Source organism: Nilaparvata lugens, chromosome X, assembly GCF_014356525.2.
Source record: "Nilaparvata lugens isolate BPH chromosome X, ASM1435652v1, whole genome shotgun sequence".
Classification (NCBI taxonomy): Eukaryota; Metazoa; Arthropoda; class Insecta; order Hemiptera; family Delphacidae; genus Nilaparvata; species Nilaparvata lugens.
This window is the reverse complement of record NC_052518.1, coordinates 74601872-74615262: the sequence shown is the minus strand read 5'-3', so window position 1 is coordinate 74615262 and position 13391 is coordinate 74601872. Positions and strand designations below refer to the sequence as shown.

The following is a 13391-nucleotide window of genomic DNA, read 5'->3' as shown; positions in this document are numbered from 1 at the left end:
TAAGAGAATAAGATGCCTTGAGCAGGATAATTCAAATAATATTTAGAAATAATGGTATCATTTTTTCGTATTAATATGGAATTATGTGAATAATGTAGTTAGTTATTATAATCGAATGGCTTTATAGGTGGGGATCCCTGACAGAAGTTCCATCTTGCATAAATAGGTATTTAATTTACATCGTCAATGAGCCTCACGACTATCAGTCGGGACCGACGATTCAATGATTGTCACCCATCTGATAACATAATAATCTATCTCTACAAGAATGATCTGAAAATAATTCAGGAGCGAAAGATGTTCGAGCTGGAAGTCTAGTGTTACATTTGCAAATAATTATCAATGGATATTACAGCAGTATAAGGGAAATAACGGATGCGGCAGTGAATTTTTAAGCATAGTTCATTATGAAGAATATTCAGTCTTAGTGAGATCATTGTTACCCTGAAAGATGCATGTCCGTTTTCGTATTTATTGAGAGTGTGCTATGACATTTTCTCCGGTTCTCATTCAGACATTTACCATTAATTTCATAATTTTATTATGATGAGAGATACACTTTGTTCAACGAGAACAATTTCCTCTCATGGAGGGAAAACCATTTGGCATGGTTCCGAACACCGTTGAGAACATTCAATGCAGTATAATGCGACGAATAATAATAGTAATTTATATTTGATGGTGTACAATCTACCACTTATAGAGGTGCGTACAGTAATGCGCCATGAACACGCGCATTTCACTTTTAATCAGCTGATGCTATTCTTATATCTGTATTTGTACAGAAACAGTAAGATACATACATAATAAGCATAAACTGATAGGACGGCACGCATCGGACGATTAGATTTGATGCATTGTTTTCAATTGTAGTGCGCATGCCTATACGATGCAGATAGGTATGCGTACTCCAATTGAAAACAATGCATCAAAGTCTGTACTCACCTTTAGAAACAAAATCGACATCGAGCGTACAGCCCAATGGACACAGGTAAAATTATTATAAAAGCTCAAGACAGGTTATTTAGTAAATAGAGTTTTTAATAACAATTTTATGCAATCTATTACACATTATGAGAATTATAATGAAATTATATAAAACAATTTCAGAGTATAAAATGTGACAAACTCTTTACATAAACAGACAACATTACTTTTCAAGTGTTAATTTCGTTTGTTCAAATACTCTTATTATTTATTATGTTTATTGATAAAACACTTCATAAGTGTATAAAAAATATTGGATTGCTCTATGTAAAACAAATAATATGGTGAGGTATCAGTGGAGTTGGCACGTTCATCAGTCTGAAAAAGAGAATGAAAAATTAATAGAGAATAAATGAATTTATTTCTTCCTTGAATTAACATATTAAAATATTAAATTTACATATTATAAGTGCAGATGAAATATTAATCACGTCTTCAGTTGTCCGATAAGTGATTAAGTGAAATATGTTTGAGAACGTAAAATATGCATGAAAATAACAAAATAATTATAGAGGAAAGAATTGGCTTATACATGTACATTATGGAAAATACACGTTTGACACATTACCACTTATGAACTAATGGAAGAACTGATCAACTTGCAATCTTACATGCAGATTATGAATTTACCGAGGGGCTTATTTTCATTGTTTTCAATCAAGCACTTCAAATGTAATAATTAAAACAAATTTATCAACAAAAGTCCATCCAAACAGAGCTTTCTCCAAGAGAATCTTTAGCGTAATTGGTAGTACACGCGACTCATGAATCAAACATAGGTTGCGGGTTCAAGACCAATCAAACTCACTTTTTTCCTTTGTTGAGAATTTTCAACTCTGATAAAGATTATCCAACGGTATCTAGAGAAAGCAGCGGTGAGACCAAGTGTCCTTCTGATGAACCTATGTGAAAGATACAAGTATTTTTTTCAAATATTCCAGACCAGTACCCTCCACAATTATTTTGTAGGTTTCACATAGTATTGAGTACTTTAGTCTTTGTCGTAATTTCAGCATATCAAGTTCTCTGATGAGGTGTTACATAATTATAAATTATGTGGTTATATCATTGCATAACTTTAGTCAACAGAGCATACTCTAATGTGAGGAGACTCCCTCTCTTGGCGGCTGATAAACTCCAAGGACGAAAACGGACTCAGCGCCCACTCTCACATCAAGTAGAAGCTAGAAGGAATTCGGGAGAATGAGAGTGCACCAGCTTTAGAGACATTACCACTCAGGGCCGGAAAAGAGTATCTTACATAGATAATCATTCCCCCGCCACCTTTACTAATGGTCGTTCCTAAGAGTAAATATTCAACAAGAATGTAAGCTTACGATTGTAAACTGGGTTTGAGTCAAGACTCGCTTAATACTACAATATCCAGAGGAGCTGAGGATATCATTGAGTTAAAATGCGCTGGCATAGATTTAATGTTTTCAAATTTCAAATTTATTCGAGTAAGTTACAATACATTCTGGTTCATACACGAATCTGCAATAAATTACAGTACAACAGTCAATTATGCAACAAATTTCACATATTATGAAAACTTATTAATTGCAATGAAGATTGAATGCAACATTAGAATATTGATAATATAGTATTGTAATATAACTACATAAATCAGCGGTGTTTCAACAATGAATAAATGATAATTTCAATGAATAAATATACACCCCACTATATATTATATGTGTTGGGGTATAAGTAATTAGTTGCTTATTGCGTGTAATAATTACTATTTACAAACTTCATTCACTGATATGGGATTAAAGTTTTTTATAATAAAATTTGTGAAAATGTATAATACAAACAAACAAAATTATGGAATTAGTAAATAAATATTAATGTTCTATTAAGGATAATAATAAGAAAGGTTATTTTCAGAAAAATGAAAAACAGTATTGAATTATAAATTTTTGGTCCCAAATATGTGTAGTTTCTTTGCCCAAATGTAGTGTTCATCCTTGGTACTATTGAATATGTGTTTCTCTGCCTTGTTTGATGGTTATGATCTGCCAGTCTTATGTGTTCGTTGTTTCTCCTCATTCGCGTGATGATAGCCTGGATGTAGAGTTGTCTTACACTCAGTACTTTACTGTCCTTGAAAAGAATGTTCGTGGGGAATTGATTCTCCTTGAAGCCTATTATTTTTAGTATTCGTTTTTGAAGTTTATAGAGAGGTTCAACATGTGTAAAATTCGTAGCTCCCCAGATAATTATGACGTATCTTAAAATTGATTGCACTAAAGAAAAATAAACAGTTTTTAATGTCTCATAGTTGAGGATTTTACGGAGTAGATAGAATTTGTAGAGAAGCTTCCTGATCTGGGTAATATATGTAATGTAATGATCCGTGTTTGTATGACATATTTTCAAGGAGTTGTTGATCATTGAAGAATGCATCAACAACATACATTCAAACATTTAGAGAGATAAAAGTAGTCTGGATGAATTTAAAACAGATTGTTACATTCTTTCAAGAACTACTACATTACTTTGAAATGATAAGAAATAAGAATAGATTTGAAAGATAATATTATAGCGTAGAAATCAACATGGACTCCTGCTTAACTAAAATGTGAAATCAACATAGATTTTTATTACTTTTCAAGTTTTATTAAATTTCAGTTATTATATAAGTGTATTGCTATTTTTTAATGTTATCCTAATCATCCTGCAAAGAAAAAGTTGCCAACAGCAACGGAGATCTGCAAGGTGAACCTGTGCTACAATCAAATAAAAGATTCAACTACAATGACACAAGCTTATATTCTATCATACCTAACTTCTCTTCAATTTTCCCGCTTTCTGTTTACCCTCACATTAAATGATTTTCTGGTTGGCCGAGCGAAGTGAGGTCTAAGATTCAAGTCGATGGTTTGGCATTTCTCTTTATGTTTAAATGTTTATATGTTGCGCATTTACAGCTAAACGTGGTAATAGATTTTCATGAAATTTGACACGTATGTTCCTTTTTAAATTGCGCGTCGACGTATATACAAGGTTTTTGGAAATGTTGCATTTCAAGGATAATATAAAAGGAAAAAGGAGCCTCCTTCATATGCCAATATTACCGTAAGATTACCTATAGATTATTCATCATAAATCAGCTGTCTAGTGGACTATAATACTACCCGTTCAAAAACATCGAACATCTTGAAAAAGTATCTTTCCATCAACGTTAGTAGACAGTGTTGTTTACTAGCTTTGTCTTTCCATAAGCCGAGGCCATGATTATAGTTTAGAGTATAGAACACATTTTTCTTTTTTATTCTGATGATCAAGATTGCAACAAATATTATTGAAAAGAAATTGATTTCTAAAATCATGAAAAGTGAGAAATGAAGTTTGTAGGAAATCCGCATTATGGTAGTTTATTTTTTAATTTCAACACACCGTTTTTCCGCCAACATGACAACACAGAATGTTCACTGATGGGTTGATTGGATTGGCATATCGACAGCAGCCAGACCTGATAACAGCGCTCACACTCACATTTCGGGACGACACATCACGATACGATAGGACAGGAAGCTCTATGTTTATTTAAGATTTTTTCTAGATATTTTAAATTGATAAATAATTATTTATTAATTTTTAAGGAAACATAACAACAGGTCAATGTACCTTACTGAGCGCGAGGTCTACTGTTTACAGAACTACTAGTATACATTTAACCTTTATCAGAAAAATCCTTAAAATCCTCAATCATTATTATTTATTTTTTGCTGAGGGCGAAGCCTACATGAGCTGTTAGCTTGTGCGTGGGTAATGAGGCAGAGGCTAATAAGAGATGAGTGGAACTACAGTTTTAGGAGGCTTCCGAACCACCAGGACCTAGTCATGAATCATATTCAGAGGAGTTGGCTCAAGTGGTCACTCTTCCAAAGGGAGTAGCAGATGCATGATTCTCAATGTATCTAAGCGATGGTTTAATAGTGCAACCACTGAGTCAAACTGCTTCTTAAATTTTGCACCAAACCTAAATTAGTATATAATATTTATTGTTAGAGTTGTTGGATGTATTCCCTTATATCTTTGTATTGCCATTTGTCATCTTGTACCTGAGAATCTTTCTATAAAAAGTCTACTGAAGTCATTAAAACCAAAACGATTATAGGCAAGGAAAATTGAGACGGAAAGTTAGTAGCAACTAGTGCTTATCATCAAGTTATTTTCCATCAATTTTCACCACCAAATAGAGCATCTATGAAATGAAAATCAAGTCATGCTTCCTGCTAAAATTCAATGCTCTCAGTACTTATATGTCAAGATACCAAGTTATTTTCGGACGCGTTTCGCCTCTATCTTCAGCATGACTATTCATTCAATTTCACTTTATTTTAATAATTACTTGATCATTCTAGAACAAAAATTGCACTCACCCAGCATCAGTATTCTCACCATCACCGGGCGTCTGTTATTCATTTCGCATTCCCACCGCCTCCATCCATCTCACGGGCCCCTGGGGACGACGACAGCTACAGGGGGCACTTGACTACTGTGACAGGGTCGTCGCTCGGCTGCCCACTGGCTCTAGGGCGGTGGTTGCCTGCCTGAAATATCACACAGCAAATAGATTTTCAAGTGAACACTGAATGAGACCACATCTTTCTTATGTCATCTTAAAAATTAAAAAAAAAACATTTTTAGACTTTCCAATAAAATGATTATGCAGGGCATGCTGAATATGAATATATGCCATTTTATTAGTAATTTGCTAGTATGTAATTTATTGGTGGAAAGTACATTATTTCAAAGTATCCCGTTCCTTGCTCTATATACCATAACAGACTGCGAAAGCCAATTAATTGTGAGCATATCTTTTTTAATTATCTCAAAAAGAAACTTTCGGACATTTTGATTGGAGGATCATGAATTGCATAATGAATACATGTCATTCCATTGGTAATCCACTTCTTTCATGGAATTTATTAGTGTTAATGACTTTATTTCAAAATTTCCAGTTTTCTTGCACTACCCATAACAGGCTATAAATCCCGAATGTGAACAAATCTTTCCAACGCCATTTTTTAAAATAAAGAGATACATTTGGACATTTCAACTGTATGAACATAAATTGCATGATGAATAAATGCCATTCCATTAGTAATACCAACCAACCAACCAACTAATACCATTTGAAATATTCTATTATGAAGTTTCTTCTTGAAAATTTAAATAATTTTGAATGTGAATTTGCAACTATTCATTGAAAGGATATCCATCGCTTCTCACAAGAGTAAGCCTAGATCGGCTAATCATTTTGTTATTATTATCAGCAAGGTGGAGTGGCCATAGTCGAGTGGATGAGATGCTGGCTTTATAATTCAGATGCCCGGGTTTAAATCCTGGATCGGGAAATAATTTTTTTCGGGCAACTACCTTTTTCGGATGGACACGTTAAGTCGTCGATCCCTGCTGCCCAAAACCAGTCATGAGGTCATGTCATGTCAGAGTCCCTGGAATTGATCAGGTGCGAGCAGAACCAGACCTGAACCAGCCAGCTCGATATTATTACGCATATTATCAGCAAGGTTACTTCTACTGTAGATGAATATTATGATAACCATAGTTGAGGGTCACTGATGAATTATTACTCTACACTGCAAGTTGACGACAAAAACGACACAATAATTCTACCTCTTATTTTTATATACATTGATTAAGCAATAAATAATTTAATATTAGTATTGAATTAAGGAGAAAATTCCTATTCCTATCATATTATCCTTGGAATGCAAAATAATTTCAAAAAACCTTACACATATATCAACGCGCAATTCAAAAAGGAGCATTTCTGTCAGTCAATTTAATGAAAAAGCTGTTGCCGCGTCGATAAAGTGAAATAAAGCAAAAAATATTGCGCATTACTTGACCGTGAATGTCTTGCGTTATCGTCAGGGCTTGCATAAAACATCATGCTCTCCCTGCTAACAGCCACTTCCCGGTCACGTGACTTGAATAGTCAGTATGTTCAGTGTGTTATTTTTATTGTAAATTTTTTATTACTACGAGGGTGAATCAAATGAAAACATTAAAAGTGTTGTAAAGTTTCGATAAGTTATAGGATCGATCCGGTAGTTGGCAGGGATGTTCGTTGAAGCTTACACAATGACTACTAGGTACGTTAGTGACCTTGCTACATACAATTAGCAGTGACTTCAGTTACAATATGGCCACCCCATTATCAATATGCACCGCATTAGATCAGCGATCAGTCACTCGTTTCTTGAGCAGTGAAGGTGTCAAACCAATGGAAATTCATAGCAGGATGACAGTACATATGGTGATTCATGTTTGTCCAGAAACAAACATTGTCATCAACCAGATACACGAAAAGGAATGGTGCCATAGCTCATCGCCAAAATAAAAAAAAAAAACCTCCGAAATCAGCGATCAACAGGAAAACTCTTGCTGACTCTCTTCTGTGATGTGAACGATGTAATTTTGGAGCATTACATTGACAGGGGAATGACAGTAAACATTAATTCTTATTCAAATCTCTTAGAAAATCATTTTCGACCAGCAATCAGGAGTAAATGGCGAGGACTTCTCCTTTCATGTGTTTTGTTACAGCATGACAACGCCCGACCACATACAGCCCGTCTCTCGGTTCAAACTATCCAGAATATCACATTTGAATGCCTCATTCATCCACCTTATTCCCCAGACCTCGCCCCTAGTGACTTTCATGCGTACAGAAGGGTTATGGCGTACAGAAGGCAAGCGTTAGGTCCAAACTTTACAAACATAATTTTTTCCGCTGAGGCGCGTCTATTCCGCTCGACAGTGCTCTCCATAAAATACAATGCATCTTGTAAATTAACAGAAAATTCCTCGCTTCTGTACAGCTCTTTTACTTTGTGCCGAAAGGTATAATTCCTAATCGACGACTCTAGACACGCGTCTATGCTAGAGCCGTCGCTAAGAAATTGTACCTTCGGCATATACTCTAATAATAAGATTATGAGTATATAATAATATTAGTAGAATTAAAATAATATAGGTATTGATGTCATTGTACTTGACATTATGTGGAACTAGGCTATTTATTTTCAAAAGTCTTTCATTTCATGTATCAGTACCGGTAGCATATTAAGCTGGATTTACACCAAAGTTATTAAGAAAATGTTAAGTAATAACTTAATCCTTATATATTCTATTAGATTGAACAGATCTTGACAAACACATATGATAAGTTATGTTCAATCTAATAGGATCTATTAGGATTAAGTAATTGAAATTTTGTTATTAACTCTGGTGTAAACGCAGCTTTAGCCTATTCATTCCATAGTAGAATATTACATTAATCTACATCAATATAGAGAAATTGGACAACATTGCTGTTTCTAGCGTGAATAATATCAGTAATTTTTATTAGGGAATCTTCTTGCTACATTGATACTCTGTTGGGTTTTGATTACCAACTAAGACTTGATTAAAAACTATTTCCAACCTAAATTTATCATTTGATCATTAGTTAAACTGGAATTGGATGAAATTATTATGTATTATTTAATTAAATATGTAATAAGAATTACTGTTATCAATATAATTTAGAATCGTCGTTTCTTCAAAGTAAGGTTAGTTTTGAAACAGCTTTTTTTAATATTAAAATTGAATTAGATTGTATCAAAATATGCTAGCACGGTTTATTTTTCACCCCTGTTTCATTTAAAAAATTGAGTCGATATCTTTAATAATAGCCTAACTGAGATAACAGTGAACAGTGATAGCTGACCAGCTAGACTTTAGCTTAAATTCCTTCAAACTTCCCGAATCGGATTAAGCAAAATCACATAATTATTTCAACTATAACCAGTAGCTACAAAACCCATAGCAAAAATTATAAGAATTTATCTACTTGATATAAACAAAATAATAACATAAGCTTACATACCTGAAACACAATCCAGACATCGTCTAGTAAATAGGCAAAGAAGTATAAAATAAACTTTATAGAACATTTTGTAGTTAAATGGTCTACCTTATTCAATTTACATAAACTTATAAACTTTGTAGAAGAATAAAACTTCAAGTCAACTTATTTTGAAATTTAAAAACTTTCAAAATTGTGATAATATATCGTCAATCAACATTTAACCTATAAAATTGAACAGTTTTTGAGTTTTTTAATGGTCAAGACACAAGCCCTACAACACAAAAAAATCAGAATTATTTGGACGTCAGATATGTGACAAGTGAAATGTATTATTAAATAACAAATATGAAAAATTCCATTTTAAAAGTTGTTGATGATTGATTGATTGTTTTCTATTTACCATTCTACTAAAAACTTTATTTATTATAATTATTATCGCATGTTCATTTAGTAGGTTGGCCACATTTCCATAGATGTGTCACATGGCTTGTCGATGCTATGGTTTGTCGATGCTATGTCGTGTCGGTGCTATGGTTTGTCGTGGCTGTGGCAGCCAGTGAACTCTAAACTAACTGGAATGGACTAGCAACACAAAAAAAGTGGGGCAGCTGGTAAAGATAGGCAACCCGCATTGCTGTGGGATTCGTTCATTTTGTTATGCATTGGCTCTTATGGGAGAATGCATTGCACAGTCTCAATTTCTATTTTATCTCTATATTGTATGTATTATTCCACGGAAGCGTTATTTTTCCTTTATTAAGCAGTTCATTGTTAACTTTTTGAGAGCAAAAATAATGAAATAGGTTGAATATTAATAAAGAAAAGAATTTTTTATTTGTGACTGCAGTAGTTTTAGTATTGTCAACTTTTCACAAGCATGGGAATAACTTTGGGCCAGATTTAAGAGAAGCGTATTATTTATTTATTTAGCAAGGACAAATATAAACTGTCATGAAATGATTGGGAATAAAAAAACAGGCTCATAGTCCAATCTCATATTTTTCGCAATGAAAGTAGGTAAATAAAATAAATTATGATGATTCAATAACACAGGATTATTAAATTATGTAATGATAGCAATATACTAGGTATTCTGATAACATTTCAAATCAGTGCGGGAGTTTCAGAAATGATGCAAAGAAATCTATGAAGAAACATTATATCAATTGTATTATAATTATTACCATATGATAAGCAAACAGTAAAATATGCTAAATAATAATTATTTTATAATTATAAATTATATAAACAATACTACACATAAAATTATTTTATAATTTGCCGAGCTACCAATTTTTCCTTAAATCGGTTGGAATAGCATTCCACCTATTAACCTAAGGAAATTTATCGGCTCCAACGTATTAGATTCTTGATAAATTATGAATGGATCTATCGCCTATAAATGAGAAATCCAGTTTTCAGAGCAAATGAACTTATAATCTTCAGATGAATTTTGGCAAAAAAAATTACACAAATATACAAATAACAAAATCTTACAAGCCTATAAGCATCTAGAGTTACTACAAGCTAAAGTACTTATCCAATTTGTAGTTGAAAAACAGTGGCTGTTGGCTTGTATACACAAATAGCAATATACGAACAAAATAGAACACTATAAACTGTTTAAAACTCAATTTAAAACATTAATAAATTCACTTAAACGAAAATTATTCAGAGAACAACACACACAGCCAGCCATTTTTCTAGAGAAGAAAAAACAGGAAAAGCCTAAGTTACAAGTCACAGAGCAAAGCCTTGTTCAGTGTCGATGCTACAGACATGTCACCAAAAAAATTATAAATTACAAGTTTAGAATTCACATTTTATATTTGTTCTCAATAAAACTTTATTTTGAAACTATTATTTTAAATTTTTATATATCATCTCGATTAAATAAACAATTTATCTATTAATTCTGTTAACCCTGCCTCGGTGACACCATGGAACAATGCAACAATCATTTATGATAATAAATTCTCCATCAAAAAGTTTGTCCGTCTATTGATAACTCTGATATTTACTATAAAGTTTCATAGATCTCGAATTGAAGATTCGATTCCAATGTGAGAAAAGATGTAATATTACAGATACCCCCCTCTTGACATAAAAAAAATTTTACTGTTTGAAAATTTAAAGAAAAAAATTACATTGACCCTAATGAAAATTTTGAATTGTAAATTTGAGAACAGTAACAATTTTTCTATAAAAACATTACATGTTGTCCTATAATATTGAAAATTATTATAAAAATTCATCAATAGCATTTGTTATATGTTTCCAAACAATATTTCAAAGTATAGAATATCAATATTACTTTTGATTTAGCTTTATAATTAAAAGGAAAATATCTCAACAGAAAGTTTAATATGTAAAGAATAGTTTTTTGAAATTGCACATAAATTTAGTAGATAGAAAAATTCAATTTTTTATTGCATAAAAAAAATTAGTATGTTGAATGAAAAATTTATTTATTATTTTTTTTTTTTAAATGAATTGATGAATTGTTACATTTAATTTTCACATAAAATTTCAATAAATCAAAAAATATTCATTTCTTTCACTATTGACGCGGTTGATTTTATCAATGCACATTTTGGAAAACAGTCCGTTAAGGCACTCAGTATGATTTTCAGTTAAGTGTGACTCCAGTGTGTTGACATCAGTGTTGGGCTGATACGAATACTCATAGTGTTGGGCTGATCTGGATGCACGTAGTGTTGGGCTGATACTTGTAGTTGACTGATGCATATCAAACTCGATACAGGTGACATCTCAGTTAGCATTTCCTCATGCTTGTAGTAGACGGCTGCATACCAAACTTGATACAGAGTCACGTAAATTTTGTATCATATTTTTAATTATACAATGTACATTTCAGGCTTGAAATGACAATGTAATTCGTTTTTTGGAAAAGAGATAGACGCTGCATACAGGATTAATTTAGGTGAGGATTAATTTAGGTAAGGTTTGGTTTTTTGATACTTTCAGTGTTCAAGGTTTAGAGTTCTGCATACAGGAATAATTTAGGAGAGGATTTTTTTTTTGAATCAATTCTTTCATGATACTGTGACTGTTATTCTGAATTCAAAGTTGCGAACGTGAACATGGATGACAATTACCTCCAGGTAATGTAGTAGTGTTGAAGTTTGAGATACAAAGTCAGCAATAAGCGTTGGCATTGTTATTAGCGTATGCTTTGGTGTCGGCATTGGCATCGGCTTAGATATTGGCATTGGCATCAGCATTGGCGCAGGCATTGGCATTGGCGCAGGCATCGGCGTAGATTTTGGCGTTGGCATCAGCACAGGCATCGGCGTAGATTTTGGCATAGTTATTGGTGTTGATATTGGTGTTGACATTGGAGTAGTTATTAGTGTAGGCATCAGCGTAGATTTTGGCATTGGCATTGGCACAGGCATCGGCATAGATTTTGGCATAGTTATCAGCACAGGCATCGGCGTAGATATTGGCGTTGGCATCAGCATTGGCGCAGGCATTGGCATTGGCGCAGGCATCGGCGTAGATATTGGTGTTGGCATCAGCATTGGCGCAGGCATTGGCATCGGCGCAGGCATCGGCGTAGATTTTGGCGTGGTTATTGGTGTTGATATTGGCGTAGTTATTAGTGTAGGCCGCAGCGTAGATTTTGGCATAGTTATTGGTGTTGATATTGGCGTAGTTATTAGTGTAGTTATTAGTGTAGGCATCAGCGTAGATATTGGCGTAGTTATGTCACACTAGTTCGAAAATCACCCAAATGTTCTTAACACTCTTCATGGCGTTCACTTGTTGCTGATTTCGAGATTCACATGATAACTATTTCAATGTTAATGTCTGTGCTGTACCTGTTATCTTAAAATGCTTATAAACTAAGAAGAAAATCTTGATTAGGCTATCAATACAATCTAATACACATGATAATTATTTTTAAGTATATAGTCAATATAAAATTGAAATTTGTTAACATCTTATTATACAGTCAGCAATACATAAATTGTGAAATATGGAGATATCAATTACAAATTTTCACTAAAAAAAAATTCATTTCCATCTATTCACTGTTCAAATATCAAAATTTAATCCATTCTTCAAAACAGAAATAGAATTTCATAACACCCTGTATCAGTATCAAAATTGTAAAAAACATCACATCATCACAACAAAAATTAATTTCAATATATATTTCAATAATTTCAGACAATTGGTCTTCTATTCACAATCATTTCATAATATATCTGCATTTCATTATCATTTAGTATAACATTTCATTTATAGCAAGTTCATTTCACATTTATGATTTATCATTCAGGGTTTCAAAATTATTTACTTTTAATTTTGTTCAAAAATTGTATAAAAAGCAAATTATTTAATATTATTAATCATCGTTTGTTGGATACTATAGTTTATTTCGACTTTTCAATGTTCTAAACACAAACTACATTTCATGACAAAACTTTACTATCAATCATTAAACAAGAAATCATTCAAAACATCAATAATATTTTGCTTCAAA

The 13391-nt window shown here is 32.7% G+C and overlaps 1 long non-coding RNA gene across 1 annotated transcript; it reads right to left on the bottom strand.

The window, feature by feature from the left end:
* Positions 1 to 1020: 1020 nt before the first annotated feature.
* Positions 1021 to 9302, bottom strand: LOC111050595. Its single transcript, XR_002606059.2, has 3 exons — positions 8897 to 9302; positions 5379 to 5549; positions 1021 to 1305 (listed from the first exon to the last, which is right to left on the bottom strand). It is a non-coding gene; the product is annotated as an uncharacterized LOC111050595 (long non-coding RNA).
* Positions 9303 to 13391: the final 4089 nt, after the last annotated feature.